This window comes from Tympanuchus pallidicinctus, unplaced genomic scaffold, assembly GCF_026119805.1.
Source record: "Tympanuchus pallidicinctus isolate F22 unplaced genomic scaffold, pur_lepc_1.0 scaffold16, whole genome shotgun sequence".
NCBI classification, from domain to species: domain Eukaryota; kingdom Metazoa; phylum Chordata; class Aves; order Galliformes; family Phasianidae; genus Tympanuchus; species Tympanuchus pallidicinctus.
In genome coordinates this window covers 3,488,551-3,513,589 of record NW_026294679.1, presented here as the reverse complement: position 1 = coordinate 3,513,589, position 25,039 = coordinate 3,488,551, and the positions used below count along the sequence as shown (strand labels likewise).

The 25,039-nt window shown below is 42.0% G+C and overlaps 1 long non-coding RNA gene across 1 annotated transcript; it reads right to left on the bottom strand.

Annotated features, from left to right (window-relative positions):
* Nucleotides 1-17,625: 17,625 nt before the first annotated feature.
* LOC128077548 (uncharacterized) lies at nt 17,626-20,913 on the bottom strand. The gene is made up of 3 exons (XR_008205048.1): nt 20,783-20,913; nt 19,741-19,985; nt 17,626-19,287 (listed from the first exon to the last, which is right to left on the bottom strand). It is a non-coding gene; the product is annotated as an uncharacterized LOC128077548 (long non-coding RNA).
* Between the last annotated feature and the right edge of the window lie 4,126 nt (nt 20,914-25,039).

Here is a 25,039-nt window from a genome sequence, read left to right as displayed (position 1 = left end):
TCCGTATCATTGATCAGTTTAAGCAAGCTACAAATGGCAAGCTGTCCGATAGCTTGTTAATGCAGGCATCTTCTCTCATGTGCACTCTTTAGAATAACAATAAATGCAGCATCCTTCTCTTGCCAGATCCACTTCGAGCTTATGAAATACTAGCTCTGTTAAAAATAGGATCTTTGCAGTAACAAAACTTAGTAGTCTGACAAAAATATCAGATGTGCAGCACACCTAGAAAAGATGCACTTGAGCCTGAAAATTCAGACCTGATCTCTCTTTTTATGGGTTTTGGGAGGAGAATTTTGGCAAAGCCACTGTACAATGAAAGACTAGATGATGGAACTCAATCCTCAAATCTGACTCCCAGAAGTTAAGGTTTCAGGATCCAAACCCCTCACTGGCATTTCCAAGTCAGCAGAGAAAATGGTTTGGTTCTCTAATCACTCTTTGAGGTCTGAACAAGGGGCCTGGGCTGCATACTCAGTGAGCCTCTATTTCCTGTAAGGTCCATCATGCCTAAGATGCCAGAAGAAGGATCAAAAGCAACAGGAGCAAGGGAAACACCAAGTCCTCAGGAAGTTGCTGGGGAAGACCACTATCTACATGGACTGTAATTTGCAAGATGCATCACAGCTGACCCCACCTTCACCTGGCTCCCAGTGACAGGACATTTATAACTCTCCCAGGCTCCACTTACCATTGCTGCAACACTACACCCCGTAATCACATTTCCAACCATCAGTAAAAAAAAAATACTCCATTTTCAGTCACAGTCATCAGGTCCCTCCCACTCTCATCCCAGGCCCCAGCTCATAGCACTGCCACATCCTGCCCATTGTCTACAGCTATTCACAGAAAACATGAAAGAAATCCCTCTTAAAAGCTCCTCCTGATCATCCTGCCCTGCTGCTGCTCTCCCAGGGAGGTGCAGGATAACAGCAATTGAAGGCTTGCTTCCTTTGTAGTCTATTGCCCATCACCAGGACACCATTAATCACCAGTACAGGCGCTGCGAGGCACTGGACTAGCACAACTGTATGGATCAGAGATTTGTGGTGGCTCAGAGTTGCAAATACTGCAGAGAGAATAAAGGCACCTCCAGGATAATCACAGGCTTTTTCTAGACCTTGAGAACGTTTATAGACTTCTTCCCTCAAAACTATATCATGAATGACAGCGCTAATGGTTGAAAAAAGAGCAATACCCACTAATGTTCTGAGTTAAGGATGAGGAAAACAAGGTCTTTTACAAGCTTTATGCTGTGAGACAAGTTGGATTCTACACGTACTGTTTGTACTCTCTCCTTTCCCTCTGTGTATATTTTTCTCATCAGGAAGATCAAAACAAGATTATTTATTTATACTCTAACGCATAAGAAATGTTGTACTGCAGTGAATCAGATTTGAAGCTCTTCATGTTCAACCATTTGTATTTACGACCTGTGGGATAAGAAACATTTGTTCATTGCTTTCCTAGTTGTGCTCTTAACCCTTATTATTTTGCAACCAAATAGCCCCAACCAGAAAAGCTTCCTCTATCAATCAGTCTCCCATTGAGAAAAGCATACCCATACCAAGGAGGTGGATGCTTTGGGTGGGTGCTCAGCAGCTAAGACCCTGACTCATGCTTCCTTCATTCATCCCTCGTACCCAGGCTCTTTGCAAGGTGCTGCTTCAGGTGGCCACAGCCCCATTCACTCTCATCAGCTTCATGGGACCCAATGCTCACATCGCACAGAGGTAGATCAGCTTCTCTGTTTTCTCAAGTGATGAATGTGTTCCTTCTTCAACAGCCCTGTAGAGTCGCTGACCTTTTTATGTACTACACTAACAGATCTCACATTCACTAATCTCTTCAGAAGATCTAGAAATAAGATTCTATTTTCTCAGGAAATTGTATCACTCACGTATCATAATGAAAATGCTGTGGTTTGTTGTTTTACACTGCTGGAAGTACCAAGATCAAAGAATTAACACAAGATTCAAGATTAGATCTGGCTTTGCAAGCATGCAAGGAAGTGTTTGTCTTTGATATGCAAAGAAAGAATCATTAAGTAAATTTGATAACATCAAGCTAGTAAGAGCCTTCAAATACAAGCCAAGCAACCTTGAGGTAGCTTGAGACAAGCATTTTGCTAAAGCAGCATTTAAAAAAAAAAAAAACCCACTTCCAAAGCCTTAAGTCAGGATTTATTTCAAACAAATCAGAAAGGCCCAGCAGTTCTGTTTCAGTATTTTGTCTTCTAACAGCTTTCTGTAGGAAAAACGTGGGGGCAGGTGGAGCTAATGAGATCATTTGTCATATCAGCAACAAGTTTTGTAGTCATAGAGCTATTAAGATTTGGGGTTGGAAAGCATTCATCTCCATCATGTTCATGCTAAAAAGTGGAAATTTAAGCTGTTAATTAAGAAATTAAGTGTTCTAGATGCCATGTATTTTCTTGGCTTTTTTTTTTTAAGCTATTAGGCTTTTGGAAGGGGCCACCAGAAAGCCATGCTCCGATGGCCTAGATACCAAAAACCCCATGAGGCATTATATTAAAATGAATGTTGCCACTGATCAGTGTATGCAGTGTTGTAAGGAGAAAAAATCTCTGCCTCAGTTTCTCTATCACTGAATTGAAGACATTTACAAACCCTCACAGTTTAGGGGGCCAATGGTGATTCCCTATGCCCAGCCCCAAGAGGGCTTTCTTCCACAATGAATCAGAGGAGTTTTATGTAAGTCTCCAAAAAAAGTGTTTTGGACTACTGCAGCCACACAAGCTGCCATGCAGTTGAGGCTGCAACATACAGAGTGGCTTTTGAAATATACAGATGAATTTTTATTGCTTCAAAACAGAGACATAGAATCACAGAATGGCCAGGGTTGGAAGGGGCCTCAAGGATCATCAAGTTCCAACTCCCCTGTCACATGCAGGGCCACCAGTCTCTGTATCTAATGCTAGACCAGGCTGCCCAGAGCCCCAACCAACCTGGCCTTGAACACCTCCAGGGATGGAGCATCCACAGCTTCTCTGGGCAGCTGTTCCAGCACCTCCTACTCTCATAGTAAAGACACAGAGAGGAGGGAGGCTGTCACCAGCGTGACAGATCACTCTGCTCTTAGCTTTACATAGAAGGTACAGGGCTTGGAGGACTATCAGTGTTAAATCTATACCTGCCCCTGCAGCCATCTCCTGCCCAAAGCAGGGCAGAAAGGCTGAGTTCATCCCAGGCCAGCAGGAACAAAAGGCACAACTATTCACCCAGCTCACTGCTCTGACAGGCTGAGCTGTTACCAACTTCAAGGGCACGCAAAAGCAAAGCACAGACACACACAGAGACTCTCTAACTCTCCCCTCCTAGCACTGCAGGAATCAGCAAATGCTGTTTTCCCTGGAAGACTGAGGCATCAGTATTTCCTTCCTTTTTAATGCGGCTCTTTATTGTCCACAGTACTTTGGAGCCTCCGTTGCTCCTATTGCACAGCTGGAGAAACTGGGGCACAAACACACGTTGTGAAATGCCTGAAAGTGATCAGAACCCTGAACACCATGCCAGTATGTTTGCCTCTGCCTTGTATTTCAGGAGCTTTAGAAAAATAGCAGTGGCAGGAGCCAGGCAGATAATTCACGCTCAACTACAGCCAAAAATACATACACTCTAACTGCAGTACATTATGGGAAAGGCTGCATTCCCCTTTTATTGCCCGTGTCATCACTGGTCCAGAATTAATGCCCGTGCCCACAGCATTAATTACCCTCACTTTGATATCTCACAGGGAATGTTTCAGAACCAGTGAAGCCCTGCAGTCCCTCATCACAGAGCACTTCTTAAGCCCAGGAAAAACTGTGATAATCAATATTGATTGATCTCTGCATTTAGTCCCACAGCTGCTTCTAAATCACAAAAAGCACTTCATCAGATAATGCATCTTTTTAAATTTACCAAAGAGGTAGTTACACATAGACTTCAGGAGCTAGACATGCAAGAGTGCACTGATGACTCCTAGAATAGATGGGAATAATTAAATGCCTAAAAACACAGCTCAAACTGGAGTGCTGACACAGATTTCACTTTGCTGCCTAAACAGCATGCCAAGGAGCATGGATTAAACACCCTTCAAGTAGCTGAAATTCCTGCCCTAACATTCACAGCTGTGAACCCAAAGTGGGGCTTCTAGAAAAGGAGGCAGTAGATTAGTCTTCTGGATCCGTTAATTGGCACATGGATAACCCAGTTTTTAAACCCCCTTCTACTTGAGACATGGCATAAATCTCTCATTTCCCACCCCTCTAGAAGGTCCCAAAACCACCAAGCCAAGAAGATTCTTTAAGCCCATCTTCACAGGTGAGCTCCCAGGTGAAACAAGCAGGAACACCTTGACTCTGAAACCCATCAGAATTTCACCCACCCACCTGCATGTTCAGCAGACCTATAGCATAGCTATAGAAACCTAGGAGCAAAGTAGAGCTTAGCCACAGAAATGACAGCACCCAGAGGTCAGGTTGTCAGGAATTAAGGCTGACACATTTTACTGCTATATCTTTGTAGGCAACTGACCCCAGCTGCCAGATAAACCTTAAAAATTTAAGAACCCCAGTCATGTAGGCTTGCATATGCATTGCACTTCATTAACAGAATTATTTTTATTTCAATTGTGATCCAGCCACAGAAGATCACCCAACTTTTGAAAGTGACAGGAAGGCTTGATCCAGTAGATCCAATATAGTTTGCAAATACTGTCAGTGCTATATGGGGAAGTGAGAAGAAAACTCAGATAAGATAGAGACATTTTCAGTATCCTCAACTGTGTCATATACAGTCAAACTGGTGGTCACTTACATGCTGGAAAGAGGAACACAGATCTACAGCACAATTCAGTCTAATGAAAGTATGAAACCATTCCTCAGAAAAATAAACTCCTTATCTAACACTCACATCAGACCACTCATAAACTATTTTATTAGCAAAATCTAAGACAGGCTGGCACTCTTGGAAAAAAATGAAGCCCGCCTATTTCCCCTTGGCAGTTGCTTTTATTCTTGATCATAGCCTGAGAATGACAAATAGCACTTATTTCATCAGCAGAACAACAATTTTCCCTGGTAACCAATGAAGCTGCCTACTCTCCTTAAGACCACAGCAATACATCTTCACTGAAGGCTGGGGAAGCCCACAAATTCAGTGCTGGGATCTGCACTTTTCAAGGGCATCAACTTGACACAGTATAAATATTATATGCCTTTATTTCGCTTTGTAGTTCAGAATTGATTCATTCTGGAGTAGCTTCAGAGCTGAGTACAACATAATTCATCTGGTTAGCATTTGTCTCTGAATAACAAACCAAGCATCCCTACAAGTAGTGATGAAGCCTCTAAGAAAAGTGACATCTTTTTCATGATCAACAACAACCCTACTTGTTTTTTTGACCATGACCAAACACTGCCTGCTTCCAGCAATGTAACTCCCAATTCCTATTCCAACAACACAGCTTTACTAATTCCTTGCCCTCTTCTGTCACTATAAGCTTGGTTTTGTTTTCACCAGAAATTGCTTGAGCTAGAAGCCTAGAAGCCAGTGCAGCAGAATTACCTCCTCTCTGAAGAATGCTGCACCTGGTTGGGATGAATATAAAACCCAGTGCCTACAGCAGGTCAGCAGACACCCAGCTGCATGCTGGCTACAGCCATGGGTCCAGTACTAAGACAACAGAGATTTGGTGGTTGAGCCTGAGGTGAAGATGACTTTTTTCCATGAAGGCCCAGGGGCTGGGATTTCAGTCTCCATGTCACTCAGGGCAGAGCAGGATCTGATTGATAAGGAACAGGGTTGAGGGAAACAGGGCAGAGCAGCTATTGGACTGCCATGGAGCAGATGGAGCCAAACATATACTAGCATTGCTTATCTTTCCATGCAGTGTGGAAGGATTTTAGTCCAATTAGCAACTGCTTTTCAACCTTACTAATGAGGCATGTCTGGATGGCCTGTTTCACAGCATTGGACCCCAACATCACCCCAACATCTGTTAGACACAGCATCTGAGACCTCCATCAAGCAGGACACTGTGGACATCCCAGGTCCTCCTGTGCTACTAGGAGTCCTGCTGACTTCAAAGTTTGTATAAACTTCAGCATCAGTAACTCTGTACACACAGTTGGTGCTTGGCTGAAAAACGTGGTCTGGACAAAAAAAAACAAAACAAACAGCTTTAAATACTCCAAAACAAAGATCATCTGTTACAGGTCTCTGAAAGAATGGGAAAGTCTTTTGACACTTCCAAAGAACTCATTTTAAACTTGAAGTGGCTTCAATAAAAACATCACTATTCTCAAACAGAAGCAGAAATTCTACCAGAATACAAATTCCATAACTACCAGCAAAATGCCAGCGGAAAGCCAACTTTGCAAAAGAATTGGAATGATGCCTCAAATACCCTCTCTTTAAACACAAAACACCTTCTGTAAGAGCATCTCAAAGTTCAGGTGGTATCACCCAGGGTGAATTCTGCTGGAAGGTGTTCTCAGCCAGGTGCTTGAATTTCTCCACTACGTATCCCTGTTTACCACTTATTCACACTTTAAGAACTCCTGCTTTTAAGTTTTAACACTTATTGTGAAAGTGAGGATCATCAGAACAATTTAACATTAGGTTAATTTCATTCACTGTATTCTCTGAAAGGTCATAGAGCATGGACACCATACATAGAGCTGCTTTTCTCCTGTTCTTGCCTTCTTTGTTTCCTCAGATTACATCCTCCAAATCCCCTAACACCAGTGTGCCCTGATGGAATACTAACAAGTGATTTAACACAAATGGCAAAACAGACTTAGTGCAGGAATAAGTTATGCAAGCCTTATCTGTGTGCTATCTACAGAATGCTTCAGTGCATTGAATTAGCAGTTCAGTTCATGGTGACAAAGCTACTTTCAGACAGAGATAGAAATCACTGGAAATAGAAGCAGAAGCTGCTCTAGTATCTTCTTAGAAATGCTCTGCAACTTTCACATCTCTTACAGTCTTGATCAAGAAACAAGGGAGTCTGGCTCTGAATTTCCACTAATGGCAGTGAAAGAATACAGACCCTAAGAATTCAGGTCTTGTATGAAATAACTATTTCCCATCCCTTTTCACTCCTACCCCCTTCCCAAGGGGTTCTGGAATAGCTTTACCCCTTCCCTTGGAATTTCCCCCTGCTTTTTTATAGATCAGGGCTTTCTGATTTCAGCACAAGCACCTCCAAGAAGAAAGCACAGTCACACTCAGAATCCTGAGCTTGCTCTCAGATGTCTTTCTTTCACTTTATCAAGCCAAGAAAGGAGAGTGCCAACAAATCCCTACTGGTGGAGTGAGTTTCCTCCTCCACCTTCAGTTAGGATGGAAACATACACATACTGCCCAACTGCAAAGGTCAGCCTGTTTTAAAAGACTAAAGAGGCAGCTGTCATTTTTAAAGCATTAAATGAGGTGTGAATTGGAGAAGCTCATCAGCAGATGCATGTCCAGGTCCCTATTGTACTGCTACATACACTATAGAGGTCATAGCCTGCAGATTTCTTGTTTTCAGTTTGACTTTGCTCTTTGCTAAGGGATCAATAAAATGCCTCAGATTTCCTTTCTATTGCAACTTTATCATTGAGGGTGTCTTACCGTAGGTAGTAAGCTACTGGTACTACGTGTTGTATTGCCTACAGATTATAGAAGAGTAAATGGCTCGAGCACCATGAGCAAAACCATAGCTGATTGAAACGCAGTACAAGAAAAATAAGCAAAGCTTTCATTAGATCACCACAGAACAGGAATTAGCTCCCACTGTCAAGAGTTCTCATGAAATTGCTTTTCTCTTCCCACTCCAACAAGTTGGAACAAGAACATACAGTCTCAAAAGACAACTGGTTTGGGGATCACAGCTAGTTGACTTCAAGCAAAGCTCTCATTGATGTCTGCTCAGAACAGAGAGCTTGGCAGCACTTGCTCAAGTCAGGACTGTTTTGTTCAAGAGAACTAATTTTCTAACAGGGCTGCTTTACAGTGGAAGCCTCACATCTTGAACTACAAAAAAATACTGCAGGAATGCCCTGGTGGTAGCAGCTTACTCCTCCTTAGCTCAGCTATGAGCACTGACATCAGGCAGTCAGAGAACAGGAAAAAGGAGCACCACTGTTAAGCCTACTGCAGGAGCAGGCATTTACTTTAATCCCATTCCCAAAGATGACTCACATTCCTTAACAGAACTTGAAAGTCAAGGTTCTACCCTTTAAGGTCTTCATTTTCTTTCAGCATTGGCCCCATAGAAATTTTCCATGTAAACAGGAAAGTTTTAATAGCATAAAGAGTATTTCTGCTGTTTTCATAAGAATTCCTTTAATCAGATGCAATACTGAGAGAAAGCTGCTCCTTACTCAAATAACAGATTATTTAATAATATGGAACATTATTCAAACTAAGTGAAGCAATATTACAGAACATGTGAGCTGAGTGCTTTAACCCACAACTTCAGATATTATCTGGCACATTAAATTCTGGAAAAGAGAAGCAAACTTGGACATCATATCTGTGCAAAGTTTCAGCATATGCTCTAGTCCTAACTGATTTGAGACACTGATACCCAGTTAACAGCAACAACCATATCATCACATACTTACATTTTGGAGCTTATATATATACACATATATATGTAAGGTTAAGGAATAAACAGAGAAGGACCTTAAAGCTTATCAAGTCCAACCACAACCTAACCATACTACCCTAACTTGTAACAACCCTCTGCTACATCACATCCCTGAGCACCACATCCAAACAGCTTTTAAACACATCCAGTGATGGTAACTCAACCACCTCCCTGAAGATCCTATTCCAGTGCTTAACAGCCCTTTCTGTAAAGAAGTTTTTCCTGATATCCAACCTAAACTTACCCTGGCAGAACTTGAGGCCATTTCCCCTCATCCTGTCACCTGTCATGATTTCCTACGTTGTAATTTGTGTCTTAGGGAAGGGCCTTATTGAGAGTTCTTATGAAAAGCACTTGGATCACTCTTCTGTAGCTGAATTTTTGTTTAGTCTAATTAAGGTTTGTGCCTACTTGCTTCTGTTCCTTCTGTATCATCTGTGCACCTGTGAAGTAGGATCAGGTGGTGCTTACTGGGGTCTCTAAAGTACTACTGACAAACTCCTTTATGAAAAACTTCTGTGAAAGTGAGGAAGCACAGGGTGCAAAGTAATGGGCTGTTATTGCCCAGGAGATATAGGAATAGAATGAGAAATGTTACTATGGCTTCTACTCCTGAAAACTGGTGGAGCTGGCCCAGACTTCATGCTGATTCCAAAAGTAAGAAGGTGTCCATGCTTACAAAGAACTCTAAGCTAGGTGGGAGAGAAAACAAGGAGGAGCTGGTAGATAACTCGTGAAGTGAGAGTCAATAGAATTCCAGCTAACTCTGTCTGATAAGAACAAATATTTGGTGTGCTTTACTGACCATTCTGTTGTACAATAAATGCATGCTGACGTTGCTGAAGGCAGATTAGAGAAACAGCATACAGCAGTATTAATAGAAACAAAAGGTTGTCACACTTTAAGTGAAATCTAATCCAACCTCACCTGGTGCATTGGTTTCTTGTGAGCTTCCCACCTTATAAGCACTGCAAGGTTTTGATTCATGCATGGCCCTCACTGCAGAGATGCGCAGTGCTGAGTCTGAGAGGATGCTCTTGCCACTTGTGGCTTTTTCCTTCTTGAACAGTAGGAGTGGTTTTGTTTTTTTTTCTTTTTTTAAGAAAATAAATGTTTCTAACATAGGGGCTCACTTTGGGAAGTCTCATGACTCAGCCTGGCTCTGGTCTGTTTCTCTTAGCATTGACTAAGGCATCTAGCTTCAATACGAAATGAAGTATAAAAGGCCCCAGATATATAACATTGCACAGTCAATGCTGCAAGTGCCCTGAGTGCATCAGAACATTAAATTGTGGCTATTTGAACTCAGTCTGCAGATCACTCTACTCTTCCTGACTGCCCTTAAGTAGAGATCAGCTGATCTCTACTGTTTCAAAGCTAAAAACATTCAGGGTTTAAGACAGAACATCAAAAACAAGTTTATGCATATATAATATTGTAAAACAATGGAAAGCACAACAACAAGAGCGGAACTGCAAAGTTCTAGGCTACAACAATAGAGAAGATGCTCAAATGCAACAGCCATGAGCAAAGAAACAAAGGAAAAAATCTGCTTACCTTCAGAATGCCTCACATATACAGGAATCTCCAGCAAAATACCCTTACCTCCACTGCCAGCTCTTAAATAAGGTCTGGAAAGGGGTGGATCCTGGCTCCAGCCCTTCCAGACACTCAGCCGCATTGCATGCACCTGAGCTGCCCTGGGTTGGCCCTGCCTTCCACCAGGTGCTCAATCACTGCTTCAAGCTGTGGCTTAGCATTTCTGTTACAGCATAAAGCACAGAGAGTGCTTAGAAGATGGAAAAGAGATCAGTATCACGGAAAAACACCTGCTCCAAAAATCCCCACTCAGAGGCAATGAATACTCCCAGCAGTTTTCCTCAAGCACACGTGGTTCTGCCCCTAGGACTGTTGTGGAGTATTTATTTTACTGACTCCTTGTCTTTGTTTTTACCATGTTTTTTCACTCTCTGCAAACAAAGTGCTTGCTGCTCCTAATTAACAATACCAAGTGATGATGTTAAATATCAACAGAGCTACCTTCATCATATTGATGTCGAAAGGAACTCAGTAGGATAGCACAATGTAAATAAATGCAGTCTTCCACAGCTATACCCTTAGCTTCAGTGCAGACATGATCAGAATCAGACAGTGTCAGTCCCCCCTTTTCATCCTGTTGCTGCTCTGGAGGCATCTGTGAAACATTTTGCTTTAAAAATGTTTCTATACATATATGTAACATCTACTGCTTTCTTAAGGTCTTGTTTTCTACTGCATGATGTTGTTTCTCCAAGAGAATTTTTGTGTTAATGAAAAATTTAAGAACACAGCTGAAAGGGGGCAGCTGGAAAGAGGTATATTTAGCATTTTTTCTGGTGGCTATGTTTGCACCAGATCAACTGTATGATCAGCAGCAACACAACATAGCTTTGATAACATCTTGTTTCACTGAATGTAGAATGCTTATGAAGTTCTTCTAAATAATAATAATAATAATAATTAAGGCCTTTATGCTGTTTGGATGTCTAGAGAGCAACAAATCTCTCCATATCATAGGTGGCTTTTGCAGCCTGCAGATGCCAGTTATTAATGGGGCAGCTGGGCCACCTGCCCATGCATTGTGCTGCTCTGGGTGATGCAGTGAAAAGCCAGCTCCTGGAAACCTCTGTTGTACACCTCTGACAGCAGCATTTGGCTGCTTCTCTAACCTCTGTGCAGTTGTGAGACTTCCCTCTTGTGTCAGAATGTGTTAATTAGGATGGGTAACACATGGCCTCCATAAGCTGTTGCAATAATTTCTCTATGCACGCAATTTCTTCTTGCCTTCTTTATCGTGTCCTGAAGTTAATCATTAGTTTTCACTAGGAGCTGTCTCAACAAGTTAACAACATCATGAATATTGTAAACAGCAACTTTCATTTTGGTAGCCAGGCTCTGAATACCAATTTTTAATCAGAATATTTTAGCAAATTCTACTGCATGTACCAGTAGAAGAAATATATCTCAAACTTGTTTGTGAATATATAAAGTTTCACTCTAGTGTGAAAGTCTAAAATGGTAAATGAGTGAAATACCTATATTTGCACAAAGTAAAAGGTGAAAAAATTCAGTAGGGGATATGATCTAAGTAGTGGTCTTGGAATGGCCTTTTATGCAACAGAAAACACTTTTTCTACTGATTTCTGGAGATTATGATCCAACTTTCTGCTGTGTCTTATAAAATATAATTTGAACTTTCAGGCCTGTGATGTGGATTTCATTATCCTTAGGAAATCAAATGGATTAATCTCATCTAGAGGATAGCTTTTATTTGAAGACGTTTCAGGAATAGAATCTAGAGCCAGCTCAGTTCACAAGCATTACATTGTTCATTTTATGAAGGGATCCAACCAGATGTGTTGTACTACTGCACAGGACAGCCATTACAAAAGTGTCAGTTTTCCAGTCTTCTTCCATCTGCCAACAAACTGTCTTTGATTTTCTTTGATTATTTGTGCTATCCAAATGAATGTTTAAACGTTCTTCTTACAATTTTTGCATTTAAAATATCAGTGGAAACCCTTTTGCATATATGATTTCCCAGCATATGGCTGACTTCCCAACATAAGCCTTCTGGCGTGCACAGTCCTCTTCTTGCCTTTCCCCCAAAGGAGCTGTTTCTTTTTCACCAACAGACATAAACTCCAGTAAGACGAGGAGTTCCAACTCTTTTCATACATTACAACAAATCATTTTAGTGTCAGTGTGATCGTTCAGCTGGATCTGTTCCATTATCCCAACAGGGAATATGAGATTCAGGGGAACTAACACTGGGAGACAGTTTTGCAAAGGTTTCTCTGTAACGCAAGTTCTCTGAAGCCATTTCAGTTTTTCAGTATATCCCAAATGGTGGATATGGATTATGATCTACCAAAAAATAAGCAACGAGTGAATCACTTTTGGTACAAATCAGGAAAACTTGGATCCATACAGCTCTACAGGCATCTGCATATGGCTACATCCTTCTGATTTTGGTCTCACACAATAGCCTGCGGAGTGAATTTGTAAAGTAGGCTGAGTCCTTGAGTTTCAGGGAGATCTAAGGAAAAAGCATTTCTTAATGGCCACAGAATTCTTTGTGTGAAAATTTTAAAAAAGATAACCAAGTTCTGCTTTCATTTAGCTCATAAAGTTCATAAGGTTTGTGCTGGATTTGGCCTCTTCTCCCAATTAATTTTTTTTTTACTGTTGGGTGTCTTTTCTGTGCAAGTCAAATATTACTTCAAGTCTGGGTTCTGTATGAGAGATTTTACACGTTCCAAGAGGAAAACAGTGGGGCAGCCTCCCAGATGCATCGAAACTGTTTAGACAGAGTTTGGTTAAGTGTATAGACAAAAGAAGTGATGGGGGAGGAGAAATCTTGGAATTTAATGCTTCTTCCTGTGAAAAGTCTGTGTGTGTCAGAACTGTTCATAAATGCCTCATCTGCTTGTTGCTAATGTATGTCTCTTGCTGATCTCCTGCTTCAGGGCTCGTCTGGGTTACTTGTGGGAAGAAAAATAAATTTTACTCCCACTTATTTTGAGAGGGTAAAACTCTCTGAGGACAGAGGCTTTGCAGGAGACACAAGATATGCTGGTGCTCCTCCTGATGTCTGAGTCCCCATGTTGCTGGCTGGTGTTGTGTTGAGGGTAGAACAGCTCAGCATTGCACATCCATCACCGGGAGCTCCTGCCCTGCCCTGAGCTTTGTATGGTCATGTTGAGCTGCAGTGGGGGAGCACTGCATCCAACAACCCTCAAAGGTTTAGTAAAGGCTTGTTCTGCTTCGTGCCAGCACTCCCTTTGCACCGTATTGCAGTTGTTGAGCTCTGCAAGTCCTTGGCAGTCTCCAGAGAGTAAAGGCTCTGCTGGTAATTCTTCAGTGAAGCTTTAAAATGTCTGTTTAAAGATCTGTTATGAGACAGACTGTGTGTGTTTGTCCATTTTCACCTTACTGGCCAACAGTGTGTATTAATGCTTCAAGAAGAAAGAATTTGACTTCACAGATACGCAAAGGCTGAGCACTAAAGGCATTAGTCAAGCACTTTGCTGAGGTGCAAAAAGTTTCCTTTACGCAAAAATCTAAGGTGAAAGCTACAAAGTGTGAGAGGGACTCTGCTCAGTTTGGAGCTACCAAGAGCAAAATATTTCAAAGGAGGCGACAACTCTTCAGCTGAAGTGTTTTATTCCATGCTGGTGGGAATGTATATGTGACAATAGCAAGGTGTTTGCACTGATGTAAAGGCAATGCAGTGAAATTCTGTTGAAGAAAAAGAGAAATAACAAGGCGTGGAAAAGCGGTGTCTTCAGAGCCAAATTATAGTAGGCCCAAAGACTGTAGATGTTATTAAACATAGTAGTAGTATTAAAATGAAATATATATATATATGGATGAAGTACAGAAAGTAACGACGCATAATAAGAGGTACATAGCAGAGAAGAGTTGGAATGGTTTATGAATGCAATTAATGATTCCAAAGAAATTACAAGGAAAGTAATGATATAGAATAAAATATGATTTCACCAGATGATGAGCAATAGAAAATGTTTCCAATATACAAAGAGTAAGAAGGCAGGAGAGGAGTCTGTGTGCTTTCAAAAGCAAAGACAATACTTTAAAGACAATGGATTTAGCCTCTGCAAGAAAACATAATGTTCACAAAGGATGTGGAACAGATGCCAAGAGCAGATGTACAATTTCCAATAGAAGAAAGAAATATACAGAAGACCATTGCTGTAACAGCAAATTAAGAAATAAAACAATCTCAGCAGTGAGGAAAAAGCCAAAATCAAACTAAGATACATCTTACTATTTAGAAGAAATCCAAGGAGGAAATGTGAGCTTGGGTCGCAAATGTTGGAATAGAAAAGCAGGGATAGACGTAAGGGGTATTAAATAGGAATAATAAATGTTATGCCTCCAAATCCTCGTAATTGAAATCAGAAAGAAAGCAATACTGTGGAGAGTGATTTTGTGGCTTTCTTATGAAGGTCTTGAGGTGTTCTTGAGGCATCCATTTAAAGACCAAAAAAAATAAGAACTTGATTTCCTTTGAAACCTCCATTTTGTGACTCCTAACTTTCTGGATCGCATCTTCCTTGTACAGCACTACATGCACACGTTTTCAAGATTAAGAAGGATGTTTTTCCCTTTCCTTCTTGCTCTTCATAGGATTTGTAACAATAACTATGAACTGGTAGCTGAGGGGAATTCTGATTTGCACAGTGACCATCACAACAGCAGAACATCATGGGCTAAAATTAAACCTGAGGCTTGGGCTCGTTTCCAGTGGCAGGATCCTATTACTGGCAAAGGAAGCAGAGCACACCAGAAAAATGTGATCCAAACAGGTGGAGAGCCAAGGCTATACGAAATCTTATAGATTAGCTGGGGACAGGTTTAACATTTTGATTTGGAGCGCTGTTGAGAGAAAAAAAAGAGCACTGTTGCAAAGTTTCTGCAAAAATGCTTTTCTGTCAGAAAGCACTCAAGCTACATGAGTGTGCACTTTAGCAGTACCTGACTTAACTCTGATGGATTGCTTTGAATTTCTTTGGAAAGGAACCAAAATACTTCAAGCAGTTAAAGTGCATTCATAACTTATCAGGAGAAAAATACAGCGCGTCATGATATTTGCTAGGAAAAAAATAAGTCAGTTGTGTGTGAAATGCCTCCTGAAATGATTTAACGATGGAAAGTGTCAGTGACAACATTATTTATTCCAAGGGAGCTCCTTGGGGCAGACAATCTTTGGCTATGAGCATGGAAGGATGGAGATGCTGGCACTTTCAGTTCTAAGTTAGGTGCTAGGTTAGCCACAGCTTTGTCCTGAAACACTTTGGAAACAGGTTTTGAAAGAAAGCTAGGAAGGAACAAAAATAAGATTTAAGAGGGAGGGAGAGTATCATCAAAGTAAGTTTCTATGTGGGCGGAAGTCGTGTTGGTCTATTTGCTCAAAGTGCAATAACTCCCTATCATTTCCTTTACTTTATTAATAACTACTTTTCTGTTTAAAAATATTTTAATCCTTTTCATAGTTGAGGGTGACTCATTAGCTCCTTTTTTTTTATTGTTGTTGTTAAAGATGTCTTCCAGTCACAGCCACCAGAACAATGTCCCCAGAGAGAAAAAAATGATGCTAAAGCAATTCTCCCAGATCCACCAGAATAACTGTTCCCATGAATTTTAACAGGCAGCTAAACATCTATGGTTATGAAAAGGAATCCAGAAATAATGCCATACTCATAGCTGATAGAAGATGAATTAGTTTATTAGAAGCAATAGTGTTCTTGCAGCACCTCTTGGGTTGTGGCTGTAGTTCACAGCCCAGGAATTGCACTGTTTGGCCTGTTATTACTCTCAGCGTTCAAGAATAATAATCTTAGAGAGAATTTATGCTTTTTCCAGCATGTAGGATATGCAGAATCATTATAGACAATAAGAAGGAACCAAGCAAGGGAACACAAGCTCCAGGCTTTGACTAACTCAGTGCTTTTGCCTTGGTCCCTGCCAGCTGAATGAAGGGTTAAGTGCTTGCTTGGTCTCTAAGACCAAAAAATGGGAGAAGACACTGTTTTCTGCATATGGGCAGAAGAATGAAGTGGGACCAACACAAGGAGATGGCAGCATGATTGGAGCCCACAGCCCTGGGAGCATGCATGAGGTAGATGGAGGCCCACACGTGGCTGGAGAAGAGCCATATCCACAAGGTATCTTTTTCAGCCTCAGTGACTGTAGTGCGGATGTTTTTACCTCTTTTGAGGGGAAGAAAGATAGGGGACAGGGTTTGCTTCTTCATCCTCCCCCTGCCAGCAGAAGGAGAGTGCTCAATCCTCCTGCCCTGAGCCAAAAGCCTATATCTGGGTGGGGAAGCTGGTTACAAATGGCACTTCCCAATGATGGAAAATCATGTCTTCCCACAATCCTTAATCCTTTTATTTCTGTTCTCCTCGTTATCCCATGCCCCACTGCAGAAAGTGATGCAAAGCTGTTTTGGCACTTGTTCTTACCACAGACGATGGCATAAGACTGCCAGATTTTCTCCTACTGTGAGGTCTTTCAGTCAAGCCCAATTGAAACCAGAAATGTCATCGAGGCGAAAAGGTGGTGCAAGGACACTCTTCTAACAGCTGGGTTTCAGGCAGAGAGGCTAGGTAGCTGTAAAAGTGTCTGTTTATCATGCTACATAAGGCAGCAGTATTTTAATCTTAAATGCAACCCTTTTTTGTACAGTAACATCTACACTGATGTTATTTGTTGCCTGGGCCAATACCCGTGCTTTAAGTAGAGCAAACTGAACATAGGGGATGATGGCTCAACAGTTGTATTGTTTGAAGTCTATGAGAAAGAAAAAATGTGTGGGAGTGTCAATTTTTGAGGTCTTTATTTCAGTGCACCAAGACAATAACTCCCTGAGAGATAGTCTATACTTCAAGTGTGTTTTATGAGCTGAAGACAGAAATAATGACTTAGTTTCTTTGGACTGCACTGTGCAGCAGATCAAAAAAGGTGTTCATAATTGTCTTCTAGGAACCTGACCAATGCCTATGTCACAAATTCAACCATTATTTACCACCCAAGAATGCACAAAAAAATGACACACAATAAAAAGGGAAACGACGAGAGAAAAATGACTGCTTTACAAATGTGAAATTTACACGAGAAGAATACCAGCCATAGTTTAATTCATGACAGATCTCCTGGTGAGTGTACAAACACATTCATGCTGCTAACGTACCCACTGAGAAGCCATAGTAACCTGTTTTTATATAGATAGGTGGAAACGAAGTCTTGTTCCTTACAGTGGTGAGAACCAAGGTCCTCCTGCTGCAAAGCTACAGCCCCACTGGGATCAACGTGACCCAAGCTCATGCATGACTCTGCGAGAAGATTCCTGAAGAATTTACTTATTTGATTAGATCCCAGGAAAAAAAGAAACTGAAGCCACTTTCTCACCTACAGAAAGAAAACACAGAAGTTTATTCAAGACAACAAACAGTGGAGTTGTGCTTTGTTGTTGTTTAAAACTTGAACATTCCTTCTATTTGAATCTAAGGACAATGGACTTTATCTCTGAAGTACTCATGGGACCCTCCAGTTTCACATCTGTAACCCTGTGGAAGAGATCCTCATCTCTCTCCATTGTTTTTCAGCAGATGAACATCTTCCATAGAATCTACATAAATAGTCCATTCATAAAAGTACAAAAACATGTTGTACCAAGACAATAGCCTTACGAGGCCAGCAGCATCCCTAGTGAAGTGAGCAGAGTTAAACATGCAAAAAATTTGCTTTTTCCCCTTCTCAGGCACCAGCGCAGAATGCCAACAACTATCATCTCTGTCTCATCTCCATTTCTATCACTTCATAAGGACTGGGAAACAAAGATCAAAATCAAAAGCTTCTTCAGCTACCTGGAGAGCTCCTGTGTTCGTGGCACAAAATGTTCTCTGGTAAAGTACAGTGAAATAGAGTCTATTCTTTACCCATCTTTAAGGTGATTTCTTAAGAGAAATTTTTTTTTTTAATGTTCCAGTCTTGGACAAATTACTAATTCCAGTATTCATGTTCCATTTCATATTCTTTCCCTGGATCTGGTTTGAGTGCTTTCCCCCCGTGCTGTACAGGTACACAAAGGAAGCAAAAAAAAGCGTGGTGGTGATAACAAGTGCTGAAACCCTGATGCAGGAACTGCTGGGTGCAGCTCCTTGTTCTTCTGGTAGTGCTGCAGCTCCTTATTTGAAAATAATTAAACGTAGAAAATGCAATGAGGATATAGATGGAGTTCATTCTTCACTTTCATATTTACATACCCAAGGGTTCTTTGCCTCTTTCTGGGACACACAGTATAGCACTTATTACGTCTCTGAACACATCATGGCAGCCTGCTCTGGTTTGCTTAAAGTCAGCTTCAGCCCTGTCTTTACACAGAGCAGAAATGCTCCTTCTACCTGATTAGGCACGACTGCAAGTGAGCAGTGGGAGACCAGGGATTCTCTAGTTAAAAGGCTGATTATCCTGTCTCAAAATAAACTTAAATTGAACCAAGGGTGAATGATCTGGAAAATAATGAAACGCATCTCATTAGAGTGGAAATGGAACAAACTGTGCTCTGCCTTTTTTGGCTCCATTTTGTATGTTAATGAAAAGTGATAAGTGCTCTGCCTGATATTGTTGAAGACCTCGCGTGGATGAGCCTCTTGTCCTTGGTCAGATGCTGCTCTTGCTTACACCAACCTAAAAAAGAAGAGCCTTCCTTGGCATGGATCCAAAGAGCTGGGATCTGAAGCAAGCCAGCCTCATCATTCCCAGCCTGAGAACAAACCTTGAGAAGCCAAGGCTGTTTTTCACCCTTTCACGTTATAGCCAGATCATTTTGACCTCTCTGCTTAACCTCACATTAAATTTGCCTTTGGCTTTTCCAAACCAGAGGGTCAATTTACAAAACATTCAGAGCTACTCGGTTCCCACCGATATAAAGTTCAGAGAACATCAACTCACAGCAGTATCAGAATCCCAGCTTCGTCCATCTGTCCATCATTGTGTATGCAAGTCATGCCAAGTGCCTTAACTCCCATGGTTTAACCTGTGGCAGCCTCTTATCCTCACAGTGCGTTGAGGCTGCAAGGCAAAGCACAGGAAGCATTGCAGAAGTCTCTCAGGGAGACCTGGGTTTGAAAATCAGCAGTGGATGAGAGAAATAGGCATTGAAACGTGCTGCTGTAAGAGGGATGTAATCAAAATTATAACATCATCTCTGGGTGCTAGTGAAATCATTTCAGTATCATGCTGTTGGTATCTCTGGTGTCCTGTAACCCCCTGTTCTGGGCGGAATAGCTTTAAAGAAATGGAAGCACTGCATGAGTGATGCTTATGATTTAATAAACATCAGTCTGCCCCCCCAAAAATCCCTTAATTATGTAGCTAAGGACGAGACATTAACTTACAAGTCTAAATTGAAACAGTTCTTCCCCAATTTTAATCTTATGTTCTGTAGGTTCTGTATAATGCATTTGCTGCTTTCAAGGGCTTGGTGTTTCAGTAGTTCAATGGCAAGAACATACTTGACTTTACCTCTGAGGCTCCCTGGGGCCAGGTTGACCCCTTACCAAGTACACATAACTGTGTAGAATCCAGGACAGGGCAAGAATTAGGCTTACACTGCTGATTTCACGTAGTTCCTGGTCCAAAGAGGAATTATTCAGAGCTGACTCCTCAGCCTTGATGCATCTTGTGAGCCTGATCAGCACTGGTGTCCTGAGCCAAGACTTCGTCCCCACTGAACTGCCCAGTGGGGATGAGAGGCAGCATTGCCAGTCCTGGCAAATGAGAAAGGAGCCAGTTGTGTTCTTAAAAGCATTAAGGTTATAAATGAAAGGTGTTGGGAGTAGGCAAATTAAACGTCCTTTTATTTTTCCTGGGGTGGTTTGACCTTCTGACTGCAGAGGTTTGTGGGCTGTGCAGCTGTACGTAGCTGTACACAGTTGGGATGTCAGCACTGGCATACACAGCTGCCAACATTGCTCAGAGGTCAAGCTCCCAAAATTATGAGAGAGAGTCCAAGCGGAGAAGGAAAATACCTAAAGCACTGAAAAGGAAAGGGGGGGGAAAAAAGGCTGAAGTTGAAATATTTGTGGCAGATCCCAAATTATGGTGAGAGGTGATAGTCTCTCCGTAGTTGAGATCAAAGCCACAGTTCAACCATAAAGTAGGTTTCATTCCCAGCTCCACCCTCAGCTTCAGCAAGGCCAAACCAACCCTCCAGGAGTAGAACAGAGCAAACCTATCCCAGGGTAAGGGTTTTTCCAGCATGATGAGAAAAACGTCTGGTGACACCTCCAGGCAGCTTTAGTGATCAAAACACTCAGGGGCCTCTTGCATTTTCGTAAGATTTTCCTATGATTCCTTGTTTGGTTTTCTTTTTTTAGATTTTGCCCAGCCTTTAAAATGACAACTCCTAAATGCGTTTGCTTTGCTTCTCTCTTTTTAAGACATTTCTCCACTGGGATCACAAGGATGAAAGGAGCTGTGCAGAATTTGGGTGTGTGACGGCCAGGTACCAACCTGCAGCTGAAGTTTGGATCCATCATCTCAGTGAGAAGTGAGGGATATAGACCTACTCCCTCCATCCCAATGTATGTTGTCCCAGCTCAAGGGGGAAGCTTGAAGTAGGAACGTCCTTCTCCTGCAGGGTTAGGATTGCCTCCCATGGTGCTGGTTAGAAATCTGGCTCCAAAAAGAATGGATAGGTTATGAACAGTTTGGGAGCAAGTATATCTATCCATATCTATATGGAAATGTAGACTTTGAAATACAGACTGCAGTTCTGCATTAACTCAAAGTGAGTGATATCATAGCCCTGAATTAAATCACTGGGAATGATAATGGCAAATCTGTCTCTGTAGTGATAATGTCATCTTAGTGTGCCTGCTCTATATCTCCCTCACCACGACAGGGTGGCCATGAAACTCCAGCACATGGATGTTCCAGCATCCCTACCATTTAATGCAACCTTCTCCCATTTTATAGGATGGGTGGCTCAATCCTAAACAGATTAACTGCCTCTGAGAAGCTGTAGAAAGGCGATTTATTTACCCCTGGATGTGCACACAAATGCACAGTCACACACGAAGGTGACTGACATGCACACCAAGGAGAATACACTGCCTGAAAAATCCCTCACCACAACCAAAGACCTGCAGAGAGGAACAACAGGGTTACAGTGGGGAACAAATCCCAGCCCATGGGGATTTCTATAGGCTAATAATTTACCTATGTTCGTTTATCTAGAGCCCAGGTCCAGGTTTACGTGGAATAAGGCACAGGTGATGAGTATTGATGAGATTTGTCTCTTCAACACTATTAACTTTGAAAAATTCACAGCATTAAACTCTTACTAATGCATCTACTTTTGTAAGTACAGCCTTACAAGCTTAAGCAACAAACAGCATGTTCTTGGAGATAGGCTGTAGGCCTGTCCCTAAAATAAAGAATTATATCGCGTGAACCTCTGTGTTTCAGCACCATTTAATAACAACCCATTTTTCTAAGCCACTAACAAACGTATCCTCTCATAACAAAAATCTAGCTGTCCTGAACAAAGGTTTGAGGGAAGCCAATGGAATCTTTCCACTGACCTTAGTGTGTTTGGATGGAGACTCTCAACTAAAAGTTAAGGTGCCATCAGAGAAATAGTGGGCTGGCAGTTAAGCATCACAGATAAGTGCATCGCCTGGAAGTGCTGCTGGCATTGTGTTTTGTCCTGACATCTCACTGCAGTTAAACTTTAAAATATATTCTCTGCATGGTTAGAGCAAGCGTCTTCCTTAAGTGAAAAAATGAAGCTGGTCTGACTTCTGTGCTTGAATTCTAATGGCGTTTACATTTCTGTGTCTTCCTCAAGAGCTTGTCCAGAAAAACACGAGATTTTGCTGAAATGATAAGGAAACTTATACATTCCGAATGGATCTGTGTCATTATGGCATTAACATGTAATGCAGAGGCAATAAAATTTATGATACTCTTTTTCAGTGCTCTAATGAGGCATCGCCAGCCTCGCTGCATATTTGCAAAAGTCTTAACAGATAATGATTTTTAAAAGTACTGAGGTAGAGCTGCTAGCACAAATGGTCATAATAGCAAATAGCTTTGCAGGAGTCGGTTATTATACTGAATCAGAGGCAAAAAATGAATCCCACGCCAGTTTTTCCCCCCAGTTTGAAAGTCAGGCAAACATGTTTCTTCTGGATGCATCTCCTATGAGCTTTCCTTCCCTTACGTTTTCACTGCTGGCTTCACCCCTGCTATGGAAGCAAACCTCCTGATGAGACATATTATTTTTAATCCAGCTTGTTAAGGGCATGAGCGTTCTCACTAATCCACCTTTGGCATGCCTGGTTTTCCAAGCATGGTCTGCGATTTTCAATCCTTTGTATTTCACTTCCAGGAGACATTTCAAATCCAGGACCAGCTTCTTCACACTGCTGACAAGGAATTGCACTGCACCTGCAAGAAAGCTGTGTGCACCATCTGCAGCAGGAGACACATGGGGATGTTCCCAGTGCTTCCAGCTGCTCCAAGTATTCCAGAAAGGCACAGTGATTGCTGCTAGATTTATTTCCACTCATGCCTGGATTGAAGAATAGAAGAAGCAATTCCTCTGTTTCTCTTACGAAGGGAGGCTGCTGTCCACTGACCTCTTCAGCTTCCCCCATCTGCTGTGTAGGTTGAAGGGAAAAACTGGGCATAATATGTAGTCGTTTCTCCTATAGAAAACATACCTGCAAAAAGGAGTTTTGGCCCATGGGGAGAGGCAAGAGGGAGGTACCAGCTTGTGGGAGTGTGCTTACAAAGGCAGCCCTGCGCATTGGCATAGCACCGTGCAGCTCCAGCCCTGCCTCTGAGAGCTGCCTTTGGCAGAAGGTTGAATCAGTCACTGAAAACTGCTGCTGGTTTTCAAAGCATGGGACCCAGGCATGGTCTGCCAGCTTCTGTGAGCTCTCTGTTTCTGCAGCTTTGTGTTTGTAAGACTGCAAGGGCTGGTTTGCTAACCACTGACTCAACTGCCCCATCACTAAGGTCAGATGCTTACTCACAGGCCGTAGTGAAGTCATTCATTATGAATTTCCATCAGACTGGGCTGCAGTCAGATCAGCTCCCCTGATACAGAGCTGAAGCCATGGAGGGATGACAGGTCACTGCCATGGCTCAGCCCTTGCTGAGTAAGATTTTGTCAGCTGTTCCTCCCCATTGGACGTACAAGTGCGTTGTCCTCAGGCTGCTCCATCCCACTCGTTACAAAGGGACAGGAGCTTTAGTGAGACACTGAACAGTGGGACTGATGGAAGATCCTGAAGGGAAAAAGCTGATACTGTGGGTTACACTCAGTAGCTCCTTTCCAGTCTCAAACTTTGCAGTTTCTTCTTAATTCTTTGTCAACACATCCGCTTGAACACATGGTGCCACCAGAGGACGAAGGCTCCCTCAAAATAGGTGCAGTAAAAATACTGAAGGCAGAGGAATTCCCGATCCAACCATAAAACCTGAAGTGAAATGGAGACCAAACAGCCTGGCAGCTCCTTGCCCATGTCTGGGATCCAGAAGCACTTCTGGAGCATGTTTGGAGCCCAGGGACAGGTAGAGAATGAGCATTACTTTGAGGACTGCAACGCCCACTGAGGTTAGAGTGAAGACTTGGGTCTTTTATGCACTTGTGTTGCAAAGAGCAAATGTTGCTTTCATTTGCAAACCCACAAACCCCAAGTGAAGAATTATTTCTCTGTTTTTCAGGGCTAAGAAATGTGCCTATGTAAAAGCTCTCAGAGATATTGCTCTATGGACTCTGTAATTCGTTGTAACTCCCAGCCCTAATAACGACAAGCTGATTTTTCATATTTTCTAAAATTGGCAAGCTAATATTTCTTGAATCAGTCAGAAAGGAAATACTGCTCTGTCCTCTGCTTATCCTTTCTTCATCAACAAATGCAATTACAAAAACATATTTCCTCAGCTCAGAGCGTCAGGGCTCTGTCAGAGTCATTTTCCCATCTTCCAGAAGTAAATCTGAATCTGATTACACCAGGGAAATGTAATCTGATTCACCTCCCACCGCTGATGCCCTAACTTCTCTTTCTACCTATCTCAAAGCTGAAATACAGATGAAAAGCAAAGATATTCTTACAAGCCTGAAACAGAAGGATATTCATACAGAGGAGAAAAAATAGTGACACCCAGGGATCCAAGCATCAGCTCCAGAAGTGAACAGCAATTTGCTTATCAAAGGATCTGGTGTGGGCCATCTACTGCCATTATTTAATCGGCCCAGAGGATTACCTGTGCTGGGAGACAGCCATGCATAAGTGGAGATCATATGTACAGGAATCATGATGTGTTGTACAAGAAAAGCAGTATTCCAGAGCCAAAAAACAGTAAGCCCTTCCCCTGCAAAGGTTATGGATGGCTTTAACTCCAAAGCCCTGTGTGCCTTGGTTGCAATAATTGATGTTAGAGCTTCACAGGCCAGATCAATAATTAATGGTGAGTTTGCTAGTCAACCGCAGCAGAAGCTAAATCCGTTTGTACTGTGTCACAGGCCTCGTGTGCTTTTAAAGAGATGAGCAGAAATTGGCAGGATGCTTTACAAAAGGTTCAGAAGGGAGCTGGATATTGTGATAACAGCTTAATTTCATTTAAGCCACTTAATCATGATACTACAAGCAGAACGGCTCATCTGAGGAGTGGTGCACGATGGATCCTGCCAGTGGGCTTTGTGCTGGTACAGGTACAGTGCTGGGCTTCTCCAGCCCATCACTCTGCTCATCCATTAAATGCCTCTTTCCGGATGTGTCAAAACCACTGCTGATTTTTTTGTAAC